General features: G+C 35.9%; 1 protein-coding gene and 1 long non-coding RNA gene across 3 annotated transcripts in view; one reads left to right on the forward strand and one right to left on the reverse strand.

Moving 5' to 3' along the window:
* Nucleotides 1–23,517, forward strand: part of CLYBL (citramalyl-CoA lyase) — a 247,583-nt gene that overhangs the window by 41,906 nt on the left and 182,160 nt on the right. The gene's annotated exons all lie outside the window — the stretch shown is intronic.
* LOC120401888 lies at nucleotides 152–22,635 on the reverse strand. The gene is made up of 3 exons (XR_005596815.1): nucleotides 22,541–22,635; nucleotides 12,582–12,657; nucleotides 152–228 (listed from the first exon to the last, which is right to left on the reverse strand). It is a non-coding gene; the product is annotated as an uncharacterized LOC120401888 (long non-coding RNA).

The following is a 23,517-nucleotide window of genomic DNA, read 5'->3' on the forward strand; positions in this document are numbered from 1 at the left end:
TCTCTGCACTTCTTAGCTGAGATAACAACATTGCAAACCCTACTGTTAAGGTTAACCTGTGCACTGCATAAGGACAGCAGATGGAAATTCTGGTTTGCAGCCACTGCAAAAAAATAAAAACATGTTCCAAAGGGAAAAGGATCTTGTATTTCTGTGTTTGAACCTTTGATCTTCATTCACATCTGAAGGGAAGAGTAGACCTTTTGCTGAAGACACATGGCTTTGCATCTGTGAAAACACAGCTGTATATAGCAAAACAAAACTGGTGAAAAATACAATGGTTTTGCTGTGTCAGTTTGGCTGCTAATGTTCAAATTCTTTACAAATATTGTCTTTTGATGGATCTTTCAGAAACTCTCTGACTTCACACCATAGTTTACTGAAGTTTTATTCTGCAGAGTTTGAAGTTCATAGGAATGATTGAGATCTGCTATATAGCCTTTATTAAAAGTGAGTTTTATAAAATACTTTGGGACTTGGTCAACAATACTATTTCCTAACCATATCATAAATAAGTTAAATGAAGAGTATGAAAACCTATGGAGGAAACTCAAATTGACAAAGTAGTCCTAAAAAAGCTAGCCTCAACTCAAGAAGAAATACCTTAAACAGCAGCATTATTATTGTAGTTGTAACTGTATTAATTTATATTTAGTATTGTCTTTCCTGAGGTATCTCAAAGCACTTTCCATACGTAGCAGTATATTTTACAGTGTCTTTATTCAAATCTCATTACATATGAGCCCTGCAGCAGAACTACTGGAAAGCATGTTTCTGTTGTCCCCCGTCTTCTCTAGCACATGCAGCGAAATGGGACCACATTCCTCACCTCACCTTCAAACAAACTCTACTGGCTGCGTATTCATTTCATAATCCAATACAAAATTGTCCCTCTCTTGTGAGTTTATCATGAATCTCCCTTTTTTTTTTCTTAAAACCCGAGTAACTAGAATCAGGTTATTACATGAGAATCTCAATTTTGATTTAAAAAAAGAAACTAGCCCTCATGGCTGAAGAGAAAAGCTTGAAAACATGAATTCCAAACACTCAAAGATCAGAAAACAAATAAAAAGAACCCCACCATTGTTATTTTTAAAATCTCACGATTTTAACCCAATTTCATAATTTTGGGGGGCCCAACTCATGATGTTTGATCTCTTGAGGTTGGTAATATTGCTCCTTGTTCTTAAAACTCTCCGTGGGGTTACAATAACCTAATTCAGGAACCATAGGCCAGATTCTTGAAGGTATTTAGTTGCCGATAGGTGCAGATAGGCACTTCGTGAGACTGTCAAAAGCACCTAAGTAGGTTAGGAATAATTTCAATGGGACTTAAGTGAGGAACCTGTTTAGCCTCTGAAAATCTCACTAGGTGCCTATCTGCATCTTTAGACATCTAAAAACCTTTGAAAATCTGGCTTCCTGTGTCTAGTCTCCTCCATACTCTCTCAGTGCATCTAATATTTGTCTCTTTTTTGTCTCTCCTGACAGTCTGCTTATTATTAGTGCAGGAACTTTTTCCTTTGCAGCCCTTACTATCAGGAACATCCTTCTAGTGTCTCTCTGCCAAACTGACTCAGCTGTTTTCAAATCTCACCTGAACAGCTATGTCCCCTTGCCCACATCTGTTATTTTCTCTCTCCTGATGCTATTTAATTCTTTAATTGTATTGTAAGGCATTTTGGAATACAGTTTGTCTAAAATACACAATATAAAATAAGCATGTTTGTGACCATGAGTTGCATTATTGTCATCTATCTCTAGGATGAGTATAAGGGATGAGGAGTTCATTCCTCTATGGGTTCCTCTCTGTGCCTTGTGTTTTGTACTGGAAGGGTATACTTTTTATTGTCTCCACAAACAATGAAAGAAAGGTGTGCAAAAAGAAAGTGTGGCTGTTTTTGTGTTTAAAGCACCTGGCATGGAGTCAGGAGATTAACATTTTATTCCTTACTCTGCCATAGACTTTCTGTGTGATCTTGGGTGAGTCACCAACTTCTTTGTGCGTCAATTCTGCATCTGTAAAATGGGGCTATTTCCCTACTTTGCAGGGGTGCTCAGGATAAATTATTTAATGTTTGCATAATGCTTTGAAATTTTCAGATGGAAGATGATCGATTACTGCAAAATGTTATCCTGTGACTGAATAGATGCACCCCAGAATTCTGTAACGCATACAAGCCACAGGGTAGGGAATGCTAATTGAGAAAGCAAGAAGGCTGCCCACTGTAATTTTTTTGTCATAGATATTTTCCTTTTCTTCAGAGGGAACAAATTGGAAAGGGAGCTGCTGGTGTGCACACGCCTCACTCACCACGCATTGCCTCCTAGTTTTCCTCAATAATAACAACAGCTTCATTAACAGGCTGACAAAGTATGGTAGGATTTTAAAATAATAATAATACTGACAACAGTGAGACAGCAACTCTGTCTCTGCACCAAGCAGAAAGTTTCCTCTTTGAAGTGATTGCTTCCCTCCTCATTCCAGGAGGGAAGGGGAAAAAAAAACAATTGTAAAGATCTGAAGCAACTGAGGAATGCTAAGCTGATGTCTTTCCTCTCTTTTGCTTTCCCCTCCCCCTAGGAACAGTGAGTTGGCCCTGCTGTATAGAGGAGCTTACTGTAACATGGTAATCTTGCTTTGTGGCCAGTGGGTGGTGATATAGATAGAAAGACAAGTAAAGAGGGAAGAAATAAGGGGTGCTGGGGTGAATATTAGGATGGGGACAAAATCCTCTGTAAAGGCACAGCTGATGATTTTTAAAGAAACAAAAAACGCAGCTGCATTTTGTTCCTGGAACAGTGGGTGTCACCACAGCCTCTGTTTTTAATGCCTTGAATCTATAATAGTAGAGTTGTAAGTCTATTAATTTTTCAGGTAAAATGAATCAAGATTTCCTTTTGATGTGGCAGTTGCCTAATTCTATATTCAGGGTGAAGAATTCTATCCTGCCCTCTGCCCCCTTCCATAGTTTAAAAATAAATATTTCTGATATAGATACCTTAACAACTTGTATATGGTGAGTCCCTTTAAAAACTTGACTCAGTTTAACTTTTTAAACATTGTGATAATCCTGTTTTAGTTATATGAAAAACCACAAATGGTAAAAGCAAAATATACAATCTTTTTAAATTCAGCCACTCTGGAAGTGTGTGTATATTATCTCTAATAGAGGTAACAAATATTTCCATTTAGCTATATATTTCTTCATAATGACATCATCTCATAACCTTAACTGGCTGTGACCATTAATTGAGGAGGCTATAAATGGCTGTTCAGTCTTTTTTCTATATATACTTTTGCCTATATCATTTTCCTTTAAGGTATACTGAACATATTGATTTATACAATTTCTTGCTAGTTCAAGAATATTTAACTGCTAGAATCAAGATATTTCCTCTTCTGTTTTTTAAAAAATATATTTTTTCTTAACATCTTCTAAAGTTATGGGATGGTCATGTTCCCATAGTGCCACTTTGCAGTGTATTCACAGCAATTTGCAACTTTTGAAAGCAATTCAGAGTTTCTTCTGAACTTATTGAAATGCATAGATATGTTAAGTAGGGAAAAAAGTGTCTTCTGTTTCACTGCATATGCTAAAAGCACAGCTTGACTTTTCCCCCAGCATTTGTTAGTCACATCCTGTTGTCCATTGTTTTGTTGTTTGTTGGTGGTAGTGAATGCAATGTATTTAATGTTAAAGTGCCAGTGTTTCTATTTCTTATGATATGACAGAAATCACATGAGGCTTCTTAAAAATTACAGTATAAAATTGATTTTCATAATATGAATTGCAAAAGTGAGTGAATAGAAGAAATCTGTAGGATTATACCAGCTAAGTAATTTTTGGTAAATGTTTGAAAATGCTTCTGAGCGCTTTGCAATTGAATACATAGAACTTTACTGTATTTCACATAATAGGTTACATGTATAGTACTTTTTTTCCTTTTTGTAAGCATTAAAAGAGTGACCACTGGCCACTATAGATGAATTATTTATTTTAAAAACATGATCTGAAGACCACAGGAAAGCTATTTATAACAGACCTATTTCCAGCACTGGAAAGGAGGAGGTGGTTACATTATTTTCAGATTATGAGTTTCTTAGGGAAACAGAAACAAATAGACTCCTTTAGAAAAAGGTGAACTGAAATATATTGAGAAACTGTACTGGCTATCGTAGCATTAGTGTTCCAAAATGATTTTATTAAAAAGGATTCAGAGAACAAATTTATGATGTTGTTATGGCAACTGAAATACTTAGTTGAAATGTGCGTATATAGAATATAAGATTGTAAAAAGCCAGTAAAACAAGAACCATGTTGTATTTGGGAATACAGATTGAACAGTGGTATACAAATATGATTCCTCTTACATCTACCATTCAAAATTACTGCAGCAATCGCTATTTTTGCATGTCTTATCATGGTGATGGCTCTAATGAAACTGGCTATAAGGAATTACAATGTTAACTACCATTAAATGTGGTTTAGGGTTTGGGGTTTTGTTTTGTTTTTCCATTTGATCTGTTGGAGGGTGCTGTTTCATTAGATATTGTATTTACTCTTTTATAACACACAGCATAATGTTATATTCCTATATTCTCACATGTTAATGGTCCCTTTTGTCTGTTATATATCTCTCCTGTGACTCCATCAGGAATATCAAAACTGGTAGGAGTGAAAATAGCAGAACACTCGCCTTAAACCTTTAAACTATTAAATTTTCACCCTCTTTTGTGAATATGATTATATTTTATTTTTGTTTATGAAGCCATAAAATGCTCGCTGCATTTTCAGTCTCAAGTCTTTTTAAAACACTGGCAGAAATGTTTGTGACCAAAATTTGCTGAACTCTACTGTAACATGCTTAAAAAACAAAAAGTCTTATACAACATCTGAAATGCATGAATTTGCCAAGTGTCAAATTTCAGTGCATTTGTAGGTTGTTGATTTTGTTATTTTGGAAAGGTTCTTTGTTTTGCAACTTTTTTTTTTAATTTACATTTTAAAAAGGAGATAGGGTGTTACATTAAACAGTTTTACAGATGTTAATAATCCTCAGCTATGAAAAAAGACAAATGAAACTGCACTACTTGAATTTTCAAAAGTTTGCTATCATTTATTCATAAATTGTATAGTCCTTACTCAGTGGGAGTTATTTCTGAGTAAGTACAGACTCTGTATTTGCAAAAATTAAAATGTTTTTTTTCTTATTTAAAATGTTTTCTGTACTTGTGCATTGATAATTGTTCTTTAGATTTCCCCTGCAATTGCTCTGTTGTTAAAATATTCTTGACATGGAAAAACTGGAGGAGGAAGGGAAATCTAGGTTTTAAAGTAATATTAGTTTTTGTTATTTGTTTAAAAAAAAATCTCCCAACCGAGAATCTGATCTTAATCACAATTACATATTTAAAAATTCTGAGAAATTAAATCTTATTTCCCTAATATTTTGAGCCTAAATTTTAGTATTCTAATAAATAAAATTACTTGACATTATTTAATTGGACATGAGGGTGTGATAAGAGAATTTCTGTTATGTGATGGATTAATTGTTTTCCTAATACTTTAAAGGCTGAGATCCAAACATTTTTTCATTCTATTGCAAAATTAACTGCAATAAATCTGTCAGACCCAATTATTCATTTAAAACATTCCACACTGATTAAATCTGCACATTTGTTTGTGTGCGCGCATGGGGGGGGAGGGGGCAGAAGGGAGAGAGAGAGAGATGTGTGTAAGGGGAATTTCAGTTTTATTTTGTAGTTTCAAACACAAGTAGCCAAATTTGGTCTGGAAAATATGTTTAGCTAAATATTTTAACATGATAGATGAATGATGTTTAGACTCATGTATCTAAATCTCATGGACATTTTTTCATGTTTTAAGATTTAAGGAAAGGAAAGTATAATATTTTGATGCGAGATGCTACCTGAATAGATCATATTTTACTTCTGGTGGGTCTTTCAATAGTTTGTTGATGTTTTTAAGGTCTCTAAACAAAGTCAGATGTGTTAACAGTCTTATTAACAATGTTAAAATGGAATTAACAGCTTGTGGATACTTCTAGAGCACAATAGCATGTCAGGCTACTCTGTCCCCTTATAAATTGTACCCTGCTGGCTTTCCTTTGTTTCATGTCCAATCAGCAAACTAAAGTTTTGTTGAGACAGAAGGCAGTTCAAGTGTTTCTGCTCCATCTGAGGGGAGGAGCTAATGTGGAATTTATCATCAGACCAATCCAGGCACAGCTAGATAGAAGAATGATCCTCAAATTTGGAAGAAGGGCTTTCTTGACCTGCTTGGCTCTCTGACCTCTGGCTTGCCATTTTGTCAGTTTAAAAGGCTTTTCCTATGTTGTAGCTTACTTTTATGGTCCTTTCAGTGTGACAACAAAAGCTTTTGTTTATTTAAGATGTACTTTAGTTTAGATTTCTATTTATCTTTGTGACTTTTGTAATTCTGCTGTTTTGTAAAGATTTATCACTGAAATGTTTATGTTGATAACTTTGATTAGAATTTTATGATTCATTTTAGACCACTTAGAAATATTTCTGAATTTAATTGCTTTTGATTTTTAAAAATAAGAAAATTGTCAGCTACTGTTAGACTTGAGTTTACCATTTTTAGACTTGGTGCTAGGGAAAAGACTTCTATTTTAATTTTGATTCTCTTGGATTTACTTCATGCAATCCTTGCTGAACCCCTCAGAAATGCCACCTGTCAAAGAATGGCTGTTTATGTCTAAAGCTAACGTTTGGTTAAATCTTAATTTGGTATGACTAGAATAACCCTAGAGTAATTCTCTTAGGAAATTTATTTAAAGTGGAGTGGTGCCACAAGTGAGGAAACTATTAAACATCTTGTATTAGCTATGATAATTCTACTTTGCACTTCTATACCAGCTTCCATTCAATGATCTCAAAGCCCTAACTGAGCCAAATAACACTCTGTGAGATAGATAGATAGTATTATTATTATGCCTATTCTGTAGATAAGAAAACTGTCAGGCACAGAGATGTTGTAACTTGCCCACAGTCATACTGCAAGTCAGTGGCAGAGCTAGAATACACCACCAGAGTCCTAACACCCAGTCTTATTCTCTAACCACATAATATATTTATTAGTGTCATAAATTATTTAACTGTATAGCAAATGATGAAAATATTTATAAATGTGTTCAGTAACTGCATTGCATTAAGGAACTTTGTTGCTTTTTCTAGATAAAGTGCTGTGAATATTTTGCAAAATAAAACATTCTTTCAAGAGTGTTTAAAATTCTTGCCTGGTAAATGATACTTTTAACCTGTGTATGTGTTTAAATTAAAGAAATAGGACAGTTCAACTGGACATGCTGTTGGTACATTATATAGAAGTAGCATTCATGCATAAAAACTTTTCCCAATATAAGCATATATAAAAATAAAGCCATTATTGCTGTCAAATTCTAGAGGTGAGATTCACATTAAGGCTAGCTATTACTAAAATAATCATATTAATCTATAGAAAAGAGGTATGAGGTATTAACTAATTATTAGGAAAAAGAAAAATATTATCTTTAAGTAAGATTAAACAACTCTCTTCTACCTTGAGAGTTGCAAATATGTGCATCATTGATTCTTCAGTGTCTGTAACTTTTGCATGTAGAGCTACAGTGTCTCATTTATTTATAAATAACTTTGTGTTACGTACACATAGTTGTAATAATGTTTTTCAGTCATTGTCTTTGAAAGCTGGCTGTCCTGTAGGGTTATTTTTCTGTGGCTCAGTGACTATTGCACCACAGCAATAATGGCATGTAATGGCTTCCCACCTGCAGAATTCCCTGTGGACTACAAACTTGCTAACAAACCTTAGCTTTTCATCATCCTGTGGCAGACAGATTACCCATCCACAGAGTTTATTGTCATCATTTCAGCATGTTGGATGGATGGATAGTTATATGAAATTAGAGACATGCCAGATACTGTATGTCATGATACACAAAAAACTGTTAGAAATGGATGATGTGAGAGGGATTGCATTTGTCAGGACACTAAAAAGATTAAGAAATAGCATACTGCCCCCACCTCCATTGAGAAATACACTAGCATTTCATGTGGAGAACAGTAGGCTCTGACTGTGATTTCTATTTTGGCTGGTGATGATCATTATGACTTACAATATTCCAGAACATCAGGACAAATTCAGGCCTTTTTTGTTTTTGTTTTTGACACAGATACATGTACATTATACTTTAAAAGCAGCAGTATCTGAGAGTGAATTCTGATAGTCTGTGTGCTGACCAGCCTCTCTACCCAGAACAACTGTTTTTTGTCTGCAAAGGATCAGCATAGCGTGAACTCTGTGGGTTTTGAAGTAACTTAAAACAGTTGTGCCCTGCTGAACTACCCCTTTCCTTTTGTTCACATACACAGATGAAGCTCCCTGAATCTGGACCATCATGTTCCCATGTGTCTCCTCTAACCATCAGGAAGAGAAGATCCAGCCAAATGTTATTTGTTTGTTTTGTTTTAGGCAGAGGGATGTTTTACTTCTAATTTAAGAACCTTTTAAATATCATAAACTCTACTGTGCTTTGCAATTTAATTGTGTTTTGTACTGTCAGCCTGAAAAGTATCATGACCAGATATCGTGTGCACATTTATCTCCTATACTGATCTAAATATAATTTAGACCAGGGGTAGGCAACCTATGGCACACGTGCCGAAGGCGGCACGCAAGCTGATTTTCAGTGGCACTCACACTGCCCGGGTCCTGGCCACCAGTCTGGGGGGCCCTGCATTTTAATTTAATTTTAAATGAAGCTTCTTAAACATTTTAAAAACCTTATTTTCTTTACATACAACAATAATTTAGTTATATATTAGAGACTTATAGAAAGAGGCCTTCTAAAAACGTTAAAATGTATTCCTGGCACACACAACCTTAAATTAGAGTGAATAAATGAAGACTCGGCACTCCACTTCTGAAAGGTTGCCGACCCCTGATTTAGACTTTTCTTTTTTCCACATACTCTCTCCATTTTGCAAGGTATAACTAGTGATACAATAGATAACTTCTACTGTTATGCCAAACAGTTTGTTTCATGCCCTTCCTGTGTCCCCATACAGCCAGGCTATGTCCAGCAAGATGGTTTCATCTGCCTTATATGTACGGTTAAATGCATTTACTTGTGATTATTTATTTTTATTTCATTTTCTGAAATAGTTATGCACAGGCTTTTAAATGTTTTTTGTAACTATGCTACATGTCTCTGTCTATATGGTAGAAGATACTTTCGATTTAAAATGTTATTTTTTTTGTCAAATACAAACTAATGAAAGAAGCCTGTACACAATGTCCATGCATTTACGGATCATCCTGACAGGTGCTGAACATCCTCAACTCTCACTGAAGTTAGAGTTGTTGAGCATGTTCAGTCCCCAAAAGGCCAGGTATTTAAAGAGATGTCTAATTAATAAGATTAAGTACAACTTGTTATTCTTTCAACTTATCAATATTATAACACTCAGGTTATTTTTATATCCGTTTTATACAAGGAAAATGCAATATCTAATTAATATGTAAATATCCCTTAATAATGCAGGTTCTGGATTAAGAAGTGCTGTATTTTAGGTTATTTACAGGAATATTTCAATATTATGTAATGGAAATATAAAATGTACTAGAATATCCAAGTCATTTAACCTACTACAATGTAAAATGTGAATGTTGTATACATATTTACATTTTACAAAATGAAGTGGTATAATAGCTGGAGAATACTCTAAAATGGAACTAAAATGTCTCCTTCAGTTTAAGACTAAGTAATTGTGTGCAATACTATTATGTATGATAAAAATATGCATTGTGTGTTTGGTATGAATCTTCTGGTATTGAGAGGCGCATTGTTTCTACTTATCTCTAATTCACTTCTGCAGAGTGAATAGTTGTTGTTAACTAGATCTCATGTCCTTTTTTTAAATTATTATTATTTTTTTACTAATAAAGGGACAGTTGTAGTGAGACCCAGTAATGGGATTTAAACTTGTTAAGAGAATGTCTTGTGTTCATGAAAACTCTGTATTACAATAATACTTTGCATTTCTATTTTACTTTCCAGTGGAGGTCTCAAAGGATTTTACAAACATTAAGAGCTAGCTTTTGCCACCCTTACTCACATTAAACAAAACCTTAGTCTTCAAGTGGTCCCATTGATTTAAATGGGAATATTTACACAGACATTACTATTTGATGTGAGTGAAGGTGGCAAAAAAATATATGTTAGGGCTCTGTTCTGCTTCCATTGCAACCAGTGAAAATTTTTTAATTGATTCAAAAAATTCAGTATTGGGTCATTGAGCCTGATCATTTGAGCAGTTGAGAACCTACTGCAATGGGAGTTTAATGTGCTTTAACCATTATAATTATACAGGGTTACCATTCCTATTAGTTATTTACTGAAAAAAGAATTGAGAGGGAACTGAATTTCTTCTTTCCTTTTCCTTTTGGTTTCTTTTTAAGTTTTAAGAGTATGGGAGCCTATATTAAAGTTTACACTCTTGGTGAAGCATAGCATGGTCTATATAATTTAGCATCTGATAATTTTATATACAAAACTGAATAATATCATTAAATAATTTATTAATCTCTCGGTGAACACACATAACCCCCATTAGTATTTGTAAAAGTTGCATGAGTGTATTGCAAGAAAACAAATCCCACAAGTTAAACCACAAAAGTTAAGAAATAGAAATGTACATTAGTACTTTAAAAACATAACTGAATTATAAGAGCACATTAAATCCAAAAGAACCTTAGGCCCTGATACCTTAAAGGCTTACACACATGCTTAACTTTACACACAATGAAGAGCCCCACTGAACCTAAAGTTAAGCATGAGAGTAAGCACTACTTTCTGGAAGGCCTTTATTATTATTTTTATTATTATTTAACATGTTTATGAATCAGGGCTTAAATGTGGCTGGCTATAGTTGAAATAGGATTTTGCTTACATTTTTTAATATTTATGGAATTTTTGCATGAGTAACTTGTACTTATGGTGTTGGGACAAACAAGTCCCACAAGTATTCTCAGATAATATGCCCATACTGCTATTACCACGTATGGAAAGTGGGTTCTGTAGGGGGGGCAAAGGCCCATCTCAGATTAATTGAGTGTAATGCTTTGGAAGCAGGTCTTGGAAAGGGCAAAGAGAGAAGATATTGCTTATTGTCCATACCTGTTGGTTGGAACAAAGGATGAGGCAGACACAGACTTGTTTGGGAAGGTCACAATAGGACCTTATATAGGCCTATTGAAGTCAGTGTATTTTGGATCAGGCCCATAATGAGTAGCCAGCCTCCTTGGATATCAGATGTGGGGAGCAAATGAGATTTTTGGGAGAACAAAATTTGGTTTCCTATTGAGCAAAAAGAGCCACTTTGGCACAGACGGACTTCCGGGATCTCGAGAAACACATCTTTCTTAATCAAGACTCATCTAGACATCACAAGGAAGTCTAGCTAACAATGTGGCACTTGGTCAGGCTGAGTGACAGAGACTTAGATAATATATAATGACTTTACCAACATTCTGTATAATTAAGCTTAAAGCCTTGCTATCTTAGTTTAGTTGTGCTATATTCTACTTAAACCTATGCCAAATAAGCTTTTATTTAAGACAGCTTGAAATGGAAATGAAAGCTGTTAAATAGTTACAGTTGATTTTCTTTGGAGAGAAGCAAACTGGCTTATGACCTTAAGAAAGGTAGAAACAGGTGTGAAGTAACAACATGGGCACACATTCAAAGGCAAAGAATTCATGATCTTCCACCCAGATGGTGCTGAAAAGGAATTGGTGCAAGCCAGTGGCGTCCTGGTGTGGGACTTGAAGGTTGCAATGCCTTGTTAAGATCTAAGTATGTATTTTGGCTCCTCCAGAGCTGTTCAAAGGTATTGAATCAATCTCATATTAAAGGATCTATTTGATATAATCAGACTATCACTCTGTTTTAGCTAGCCATATTAGGGAGCTATTGCAATGTATACATGTGCAAACTAAAAAATGCTATCTAAAAGAATACTGTGCATTCACATTAGGCACTTTGCATGTTAAACTAAAAAATAATAATAATAACAAGAAACCCTAATATGCATTTTGGACCAATACCAAATTTAATTTTAAAAAATTACCAGTTGGCTTTGATTTTGGGAAATTGGGAAAACCTCTTAAATAAGGAAGTGGGTTTATTTATTTATTTTTGCAGTCCTGTAACAGAAAAATGGCCAAACTGTTGGACTGATTCATTTTAGATAAAACAGATGGGATTCTCGGATCATGCACCGTTAAGCCTTTCTTTGGAATTGGCGCCACTGTGACCAGAGAGCCCAGATGGCGCTTAAATCTGTCGTTTTTTAACAACCCTACGTTTTTTATTTTATACCCAAACACACTGAGCTATTTGTGATTAATTACTATCCAGATATGCTTGTGCTATAGTAACTTACTTAGATACACTTAAAATAATTTTATTTAGTGAAGCTAGCTAAATAAAGGCTAAGTAGGTGAAGAAGGACTCTCTGGAAGATATCTCACCTAGAGGTGGAATGTCAGCAACTTGGATCTTCAAATACTTAGACTGCATTCTAGAACAATGCTTTGCTAGTGGTTTCTATAAATAAAACAGAATTTTTTAGGATGTGCATTTTGGTGAATGATAATAGCTTGACGCTTATGATGAAGTCTTTGGCCTACTGCCTTACAAGTTTAAATTTCACCAAGTCTTCCACTTGTAGAGATTAGATCACAGCAGAGAGACAAACTGGTTATTTGACAGGTATCAATGTTGCCTTTGAAGAATTTTTCTCTGTTTTATGTCTGGACAATAGTGATGTGCCTGACATGGTAGGGGACAATTAATTAGAGGTAGCAGAGCTGTCAGTTTTGCTTCCAGAGAGCCAGCTTTTACTCAATGAGCCTATTCCCATGTGGCCTAGAAGGAAACCATTTAAACGTCATAAATTCTTGGGACAAGACATTGGTTCCTACTCATTTTTTAATTTTAAATTAATCATGCTGCTTATTTTATTGGAAGCTTTTAATTGTTTTATTCTGGAATTTGACCTTTGCATGAATTGGCACACTCATAGAGGACCGATTTCTATCCCTATCATTGTGGAAGAAAGGGGAAGGAAGTGATGGCCCATGTTTTCTTCAGCTTTAATGTAGATATCAAAATATGTGGTCAATAGGCTTGAAATGCTGCTGCCCATATTAGCTAGACCAGTTCAGGTTTATTAGAACCAAATACTGTGAAGAGAATCACCGGAGGGGATATTATGTCTTTTCCTAAGTTAATCAAAGTTTGATGCAGCTTTGGAATAATTGAGTATAGAGGAAGTGTTTGACCAGATGAGTTGGAGCTTTCTTTTTTCAACCTGAAATCACTCTAGAATTTCAGGGCTCTCCTGCACTTTGTGAAGAAATTGTACTGCACTTGTAACATGAGAATGGTAACGCCAATGGGTATATGTCTAATTCCTTTCCATGGTTAAGGGGCACTCAGTAGTGTGATCTATATCACCCATGCTTTACACATTCATAATCCAGCTGTTAGCCAGTAATGTTAAATATATCACTGTATCCAAGCTCAGTCAAAGGATATTGCTTTTTGCAGATGATATACTATTGTTCCTAACTGAGGCTGAAATAACCTTACCTCATATAAGGCAGAAAGACTAAAAATCTGGTGACAAAGTAAATTTGAATCAATCTATGGTACTTTCTTCTTCATACAAAGCCTCCAAAGAGGTGTTTGTCAATGATGGTTTAAATTGTCTCTGAGGAAAATTTAACATTTTGGTACCTGCTGACTGTAGGGATCTATTTTGAATTAACATTCAATCAATGAAGCAATGCTGGGTACTTATTTGAATAGATGAGTAGACCTCCCTCTGGTTCTGTCAGGTTGCATTGCCACAGTTTAAATGAATATGTTCTTCAAAATTGTTACATATCTTCCATATGGTTCTGGGATGGATTCCACTGATGATGTGCACTCACATAAACAGCTTGGTGACAAGGTTTATTTGGAGTAAAAACAGTCTGATTGGCCAAGACAATTTGGACTTACCTGAGAAATAAGATTTTGGCATTCCTTAATTTTTAGTTGAATTTTATGGCTCCTTAGAATACTTTAAGGAATTCTACCTAGGTTTGAACGGAAAGTTTCCACTAAATTTACACCCATTACCTTTATTTCCTTTTGGGGCCAATTGTAGGCATTTAACAAAATCCACTATTTTATTTCTTTTATGTAATCTGTTTGGAACAGAATAGGGAAGGTAAGTGCTGATAGGCAAACAGTCAACAGAAACTGATAGGAAAACCTCTTTTAAAATGTAAACTTACTGCTTTCACGACACAAACAAAACACCAAGAATGGGATAGTCAGACCCTACTGATGGGGGGAAAACATTCTGGAGTTGTAAGACTAGTTCAGATTTTATGTTTCCATGCAGTTACATTTTCCATTGTTTAACATCAGTGAAAATCTTGCAGAAATCTCCAGTCATCACATACCGTGGAATGGTGCATTGATATTTTTTTTTCATCTCTTTAATAACCAAATTATTGTTACCTGCAGCAGTTTACGACTTCACTGGACCAAGCTTTTTTGTGGAGACAGAGCACAAGATCCAGGGATGGGCAATGCTCTGGTAAAACAGAATTGCTACTGGGGGTCATTGACAGGGGCTCTGAGTACTCCGGGTGATATATTTAGCACCATTTCAACTGTCCAGAATGAAACTTAACCCATAATGCTGATCTGTGCTAATATTTCTGACACTGGGAATCTTCTAGGGCTTCTGATATGGCATCACTATAATTACAACAGCCATTTTGGTATAAAGTTTACCATATTGCACATCTCCTCCAATGTAAAATTCCTAATGATCAGGTCCTTTGGGTTGGGTTGGAGAGTGGTGGTGGTGGGAGGTGTGGATGTGTGAGAGAGAGAGATCACTGCAGATTTTAAATATCATAAACTCCATAAATATTTGCTGGAGAAGTAGTAGCAGCCAGGAGATACGTTCAGCGAAATGGAAATCGTCAGGGCCTCCTTAACTATTGCAAACTGAAGAATGTTGAGAATGAATACTTTAGATCTAGCTTAAAAGACAAAAATCCCCACTCTGAAACATGAGACACATCAAAAGTTAATGTGACGTAATTGTTTTCTAAACTTAGGACTTGTGGTCCAGCTTAGTTTTGGAAGCAGTGATGAGTTACAAGTTAGGTTAAATTTAACCTCACCTAAGCTCTAGTTCCTTCCTAATTGTTATGCAATCTATGACGTCTGTCTTACAGCAATTATATTAACTTGTGGCAATAGGTTAACATTTGTTTTTGTTTTATGATTTAATAAGTTGGGAGAACATTGAATGGCTTCTGGTTTTTTAGAAGAATAGATTTATTTGCTTTCAGGAAAAAGGAATCTGGTTATTGTCTGCTTCATCAGTCTATGAAACTGATGTTTGTATCTAGTATGTTATGATGCTGGACAAGATGAAAAATTATATTTATGAATATTTTTCCTTTTCCCAGTTTATACTACAATATGTACTACGAAGAAAGTGTACATAAAATACCAAACTTCAGGACCATGTTGCCATGTGGAGATAATTTTTATGTTCAATTTATAAACCTGAAATAGGAGTTCATGGTGGAAGAAATGATAGGCCCTTAATGTTAGTGCCACTGGCAGGCCTGTCTGTAATAAACAAACAGGGCGTACTTCATCTGTTTTAGGCTGTTGGAGTCCTGGTTAGAAATGGCAATTGGATGCTTTTTCCTCCTGATGAATAATTCTGTTTGGTAACAACTCAATTGGTATTTAATGATAAAGTCTCACAAGATGATGCTTATGAGTCAGAATGATACTGCTGTGGTTTATCGCTTCATTCTGAACCTTCGAAGGCTCTCTTATTTCACTTTCTCTCTCATTCAAAGCTACCTAATTACATGAAACACCATTAAAATCACTTTAGCAACAACAAGAATCTGTATCGTCTAGATCCCCCTTAAACTTAATTAATAATCACAGCTTCTTAGACAATGGGGTAACAGTTTTACATCTCATTTGTTAACTACAGATACTGTACACCATATTAAAATTTGCATTTAGAAAACCAACACTTTTTTTGACTTTGCCATATACTGTGAAGCTTCTTAAGGTCCATTCAAAGGTTACCGTGAAATTCATGTCACTGCTGACTAGATACGGCAAATTGTATTACTATCTCTGAATTTTCAACATACTTTAGGACCATTTTACCTGTGAGGAAACCAGTGTGCTCAGCTAGACAGTTCACATTAGAGTGCAATCTCTTTTGTTTTTTAGCATAAATTTTTCTGGGGCTCTCTGGGTGTGTCTACACATCAATTAAATTCCCTTGGCTGGCTTGGGCCAGTTGACTCGGACTGCAGGGCTGTAAAATTGTTGCATAGATGTTCCGGCTAGCGCTGGAGTCTGGGTTCTGGAACCCCACAAGGAGGGGCAGGGTCCCAGACCCTGGGTTCCACACTGAGCCTAATCATCTACACAGCAATTTTCAGCCCTGCATGAATCCAAGTCAGCTGACCCAGGCCCGCTATGACTGTGCTGTGGGTCTTTTATTCCAGTGTAGTCGTACCCTCTGTGTACAATTCCTCTTAAATCTTCTCTTCAGGTGAAGAGTACCCATCTCCTATTCTGAGCCTTTTAAGACTTCAAAAACTCAGAGGTTGTTAGCCTGTTAATCAGCTTTACTGCTGGCAAAATCCAGGTATTTGATATGACTGAACTTTACCAATGCATTGAATAAGTAACATTTCCACCATTTTAAGCAGCCAAAAAAAACCCAAACATAAAACAACAAAAAGTCTTTACCTTTAAATTTATATTGATAGGCTTCTTCCTTATTTCTTCCAACCTGGGTGAACTTTTTTTAGTAATGTAGGCTACATACCCATTTTTCATTGATCAAGCCCTGCATCGCCCAAGTCCGTTGTTTAAATTTTCCTAGGCAAAATCCCAAAATGAATTCCCCTATTTCTCACAGCTAACTTAATTGTAGAGCTAAAATGCCAATGTTGGATGAGGAAGAAGGGACAAACATTGTTATAGCTCTTCCTTCTATGGTTCTTCTGGGAATAATTCTTAATAACACCCCAAATGTTTGGCTCTTCAAGATGTTGTTATAATCAGAAGAAAAAAAGTAATCTTATCTTGAGTGAGTTTTTTTTTTCTTTAACCTCTTCATAATGAATTCCCAAGTGCTTTTTGGCCATAGATATTAAAGCTTGTATGTTTGTAATTTCTCTGGCAAACTGCCTTAACTAGAGAGGATATAGTGTTTTCTTGGTACGTTGCCCGAAGTAATTTTGCGAAAGACTGTGACTGTATTTAGTACATCTCATTCATTTGAGACAAGTCATTGTAATTGCATTTGATCACAATCAATTTAAGGTTTTTTTATCATGTTTTCATGGCACATATCTACTTAAATATCATAGCAAAACTTAATGGCTACTGTTTTACTTTTACATAAAATATTTTATGGCCTTTTTGTGCAGTAGACATCAGGTTTCAATCATTATTGCCCTGTATAGAGAGAAAAAAGTTGGATGAAGAACTATCAAAAATCTTTAACTACATAAAATTTTATTTCAGGTCAACTTCCTATAAAAGATATTAAATGTATTTTTGTGGTTTATTCTGCATGTTAACAATTTTAGAAGGGCAACAGTATTTTTGGGAAACTGTATGAAACAGAGAAGTTAATTCACATAAGATGTTTTGGGTTAGTTTTCCATTGTAAATGTACATAATAACATCTTGAATGGCACCTGGATAGCACCATGTCCACATTCTCAGGACTCTTTTAAAACCTTACAATTGAATTTACAAAATTGAATGTCTGATGCACAATAGTTGACTTTTAAACATTACACATTGTGAATGAGACATCAAATACACAAACATAGGACAATTCGTGTTCCTTAAATAATATATTTTGGTGTCTGAGCACTTCTGAAGTTCTCAGCTGAAAAGTTTAATTAAAGGGGAAACTTTGACATGCTGCTGAGAAGATTAATTCACATTAAAAAGGTGAGAGAAAAGAAAATTTAGTTCTAATCTAATTAACACCAATTAAAAGTTGTAAAAGAATTTGCACCAGTAAATTGTTAATTATGCATCAATTTGCCTTTTCTGTGGACCATCCCCTCCCCCCCCACACACACAGGAAAAAGAAGAAAAAGAAAATCATGGCGCATTTTGTTTCAGGATACGTATAATGTGCTGATGATGCCACTATCATTTTTCATATGACCTGGGCAAGATGGTAACACTTACTCGGTGTCTTTCCAGGGTTTTGGTTTGTGCTTAGATTTTAAAAGTTTTGTTGTAGTTTGAGGACATGTGTGCAGTAATCATAGAACTGTAAATAGAAATGTAAGGTTTTACGGAAAACTGTCAAGAGCATGTATGCCTTGTGTTTCCTACTAATATATATATATATATATATATATATATATATATATATATCTCACAGATTATTTTATCTGTTGAATTTTTCTGATATGGTACTCAGAAGAGAATCTTATCGATTTTTACAGGAACCCCACAAAACTATCTCTGCTACTGATGTACTTCTTTTTAAGGTATTATGCATTTCCTCAGATGGGTGAGCTCAGAAGCTGTGTTGTGGATTGTGATGCAAAGGCCTGTATATCTGTAAACTACACATGGCACAATTTGCATGCTGGCACACGCCACTTTATAAGCTGAGGTCCTTGCATCCTGCTAAAAGCCACTGTTTTTGCTGCTTGGAAGGTGATTGCTCTAAATTTAAACTTTTTAATGCCTTTTTTAACTCAGCTGTTGAAGATTTAGAATGTAAATGAACTATCAAAGATTTTAAACTGCAGAATTTTGAGTCCTATTTAGAAAAAGTGCTAGGGTAGCCCAACAGTTGGACTCATAAGCGTTTTATTTTGTATTAATAGTTTATTGAGATTGTACATGAGATTATATGGTAATAAATAACATTTGAGTCCTCATGCATCAGCTCTGTGTGGACATTTTAACAATAGGAAGTCTCAATATGCATTTTTCACTCTTTTGCTGATAAAATGGTTATAATACACTATTTTACTCTCTGCTGTGTTAGTGGGTAACAACAGTTTGAAACTGATTTGCCCATGGAAAATTTTCAGTATGGCAGCGCCCGTAACAACGACAAATGGGCAACTAGTCCATTATCTTCATAGCTACTTTTCCCCTTGACTAACTAAAGAAAATGTAATACAGGTTTTTGCTCCATCACTGCGTTTACACTTTCCCTATTGCATACCTGGGAAGTATATCATGAGGTCTGAGACTGCACTTCAAACCTTATTAGGTTCAGCAAAAGCTTGGATTTGCTGAGGTTGATGGCTATGTTAAGATTCCAAAACTTGTTTGCTACTGGGGAGGTGCAGGCCATGCCTTTGAGGTAAGAAATAATGGGAGGGAAAGAGAATAACTTGCATCATTGTTGGCATGGAGGAAATATTAACTTGGGTTTGGGTTAACGGGAGAAATGACCATGAAGGAGAATTCAGGTGATGGTGTTCATAGAAAGAAATATTTCAGAGTAGCAGCTGTGTTAGTCTGTATCCGCAAAAAGAACAGGAGCACTTGTGGCACCTTAGAGACTAACAAATTTATTTCAGCATGAGCTTTCGTGAGCTACAGCTCACTTCTTCGGATGCGTAGAATGTGTGTGTAGCTCACGAAAGCTCATATAGAAAGAAATGTAGGTCTTAAAGTTACAAAATTAAGATAACTAAAAATGACTAAATCATACAAATAAATTACATTTAATATAGAATTTTTAAGTCAAATTGTACATATTGGGAGGAAAAAAAGAAGAGAGATCATGCTGAAGGAACAGAAATATTGGTATTACATGGTTTTGTTTTGTTTTTGGTATCAAACATTATAATTAGGTTATAAAACTATTTTAGTTACAATATCCTGTTTCCACTTGGTCATAACCCTACATAAATTAGATAGTACTATAACTATTGGAAACTGTTATTCTTACATACGCCCATTCCTTCACTTTATGCCATGCCATGCAATTCTTTATTCTTATAATTTCTTTGTACAAAGCGTTACAAAGGTATTTTACAAAGAAAACAAACCGGGAGCTAGACCATTAAGAGTGTATTACAGATTTGACCAATCATTTTATAAAGTCTGATATAAGCTTTTAAACATAATCTTAGCTCTTTGGAGAATACTTTAGTTTTTAATATTTCTGTGACCTTCTTAAGGGGACTGAACAATTACTTAGAAGTGTCAAAGTGGTGCCTGGAGTTTTAGCTGTGTGATTCCCATTAAAGTCAGTAGGAGCCAGGTAGCTAAAACTCAACACATCTCTGAAAACATACTCCTTGTGTAGTGCTAAGTAGTAAGGCAATTCTCTGAACATGGCCATGGTATTTCTAGTGCATTTGCTGGCTTTATACATCTCTCCAGGGTTTGTATTTTATACTGAAGTTTCACTATTCTATGAAGATAAAAAAATATACACTTATGTTTAGACTAGTCTAAAGGTACAGCTGTACTGAAAAGGCAATTTTAAAATATATTTCTTTAATAAAATGTAATATTGCAAAATCAATTTTAAAGTAATTTGCTGCAAACTTGTTCAGAGGAGGTCTTATCACCAGTCCTTTGGGGACAAGGTAGGTGTGGTAATATATTTTATTGGACCAACTTCGGTTGGTGAGAGAGACAAGAGACCGACAGGACTGCAACTACACTGGTCCTATAGTCTTTACAGGTGCCAGAAAATACTTTACACACTATCGCTAATGGCACCAATCTCAACCCTCCTTTGGTAGCAACACTGGCAGACCACAAGGTCCAACCTAAGAGCAAGGCTGATATAATTTTTCTTACATTGTGTTGATTTTGCTTCTGACAAATGGGCCCTCGAGGCAATCCAGAAGGCATCCTAATCAAGTTTACAGGGTTTTTTTTGCCCTTTTTTTCCCCAAACAAATTATTTGATTTTGAGGTGCCTCTAAATCTGACAAATTAATCTTCAGAATAGACACCATGGCTGCAAGTCTTTTCTTTCTCTAAGCAAAGAAGGAACAGTTTTTGTTTCAGGTTTTTGGGCATCTCCAAGAAGACAAGAGGTTTCCATCTGTTGTTACTCCACCTCTCTGACAGAAAGATGAGATTTTTTGGATGGAAACCGTCCTCCATGTTGAGGACGTGTCCCTTGAGTACTCTGTACTGGATAGATCTCAGCACATCCTAACCAGATCTTATCACACTGATAATTCTTCCCATGTGCAACAGCAGGCCTTCACTTTCAGTTTGTGGCAATGGCTTTCGGGTTATCATCAGCATCCAAGGTATCTCTAAATAGGGAGCAGAGATTTCTGATAGGTCCCTCATCAAAGGAAGTAGTTCTGTATAGCATACCATAAATAGGTGCTTTTGCTTTCACCTGGACAGTCTATCCTATATCTGTCCCTCTTCTAGCAAAGGTAGGCCTGAAAATCAGAGGCCTAAGTCATCCTCATTGTCCCCATTTTGTCCTCTTGTGGACTCACAGGCCTTGGTACTCTTATCTGGTAAGAATGCCTGTGAAAAACTTATGGGAACTCTCTTTTACAGAGGATCCTCCATTTGGCTCTCTCTGCAAAATTTACACTGGATTGATGGCAAGGAATTGAAAAGGCAAGTTTGTTCGCTTATTGAAAATGAAAAGCTTCTTCTCTGAGATCCTATAAAAGAACTTGGAAGGTTTAATTTAAATTGTATGCTGGGGAAGAGAGAAATGTCATGTACTCTTTAGTTAGGAATGTTTCTAGAACATGGGTTCTCAACTTTTTTCTTTCTGAGGCCCTCACCAACATGCTATAAAAACTCCACAGCCCACCTGGGCCACAATAACTGGTTTTCTGCATATAAAAGCCAAGGCCAGCATTGGGGGGTAGCAAGCAGGGCAATTGGCTGGGGCCCCACGCCATGGGGGCCCCAGTGAAGCTACATTGCTCAGGCTTTGGCTTCAGCTCCAGGTGGTAGACTCAGGACCCTGGGCCTTCAGTCCCATGCAATGGGGCTTTGGCTTTCTGCCCTGGGCCCCAGCAAGTCTAACACTGGCCCTGGTTGGCAGCACCCCTGAAACTTGCTCACGGCTCCCCAGGAGGCCGTGGATCCCTGGTTGAGAACCACTCTTCTAGAATATCTTTTAGCTAGGTTTCACAAAGGGTTGAACCGAAAGTTGTAAGTCCTGGTCCTTTCATAGTGATAAAACCAGGAATTTAGTTTTTGCATCTGTAGTTGCACCCACTTATATCCAAGGCTGTCATACAAGAGAGACCACCTAGATGTCAATTATCATCCAGTGGAACATGGATCTAATTCTTCAGGCTCTGCTTAGGTCACCATTACAATCCCTAGCTGATGTCCTTTCTTTTTCTGACAATTAGGATAGCCTTACCTTTAGGCATTTCCTCCACACCTGCAGTTCATTTCAGATAAAGTCATGCTTTGTCTAGCTCCAGACTTTGTTCCTGAGAAGAGCTTAGAATACTTTTAGAATCAGAGTGTCTCTCTCCTGTTCTTTTACCTCAAAGCCAAAATTCTCTAGAAAAGTTACAACACAATGAAGATGTTAAGTGATACATGGAGTTCTGTTTACACTGTACTAGAATGCTGAGTCAACTGTTCCATTCAATTTATATAAGAGTTACAGGCAAGGATTTAAGGCTTCTAAATCTTCTATGTCATTATTAATTTGAACAGCTATTTTCTGGGTATATCAGTTGTGTAATAAAATTTCTCCTTGGGGACTTAAAGCACAGGTAACAGCCATGTTCTGGTTAGAAAAGAAGAGAGGCCATAAGAATGATACCTGGTCTTTGATTTACTTTTTTGCTAAGCATTAGACATAATGTCCTGGTTCAGAGCCCCTTTCAGCCACAGGATGTTTTGGACTGAAGAGTGGAGAATCCTGTGTGAATGTGGGGGTAGAGTTTAGAGCAGAGCTAGCTTCATAGCTGAAAAAGATGGACAGACTACTGAGTGAATGGTAAACATTAAGAGAATTTAAAATTTTAGGTGAGGAAATAAAATGGTCCCAATTTCTTTAATGGGCTGCATCAAAAAATTAAAGGGGAGAGGAGAGGGATAGCTCAGTGGTTTGAGCATCAGCCTGCTAAAATCAGGGTGGGGAGTTCAATCCTTGAGGGTACTACTTAGGGATCTGGGGAAAAAATCAGTACTTGGTCCTGCTAGTGAAGGCAGGGGGATGGACTTAATGACCTTTCAGGGTCCCTTTCACTTATAGGAGATAGGTGTATCTCCATATATTATTATTATTATATTAAATCCAAGCATCCCTGAACTTCAAAACTCGGGTCCATCTCTAATTTACAGGACACGGTAATAATTAGCACATATAATAGCCAGCAAATG

Source organism: Mauremys reevesii, linkage group 1 (genome assembly GCF_016161935.1).
Source record: "Mauremys reevesii isolate NIE-2019 linkage group 1, ASM1616193v1, whole genome shotgun sequence".
Lineage (NCBI taxonomy): Eukaryota > Metazoa > Chordata > Testudines > Geoemydidae > Mauremys > Mauremys reevesii.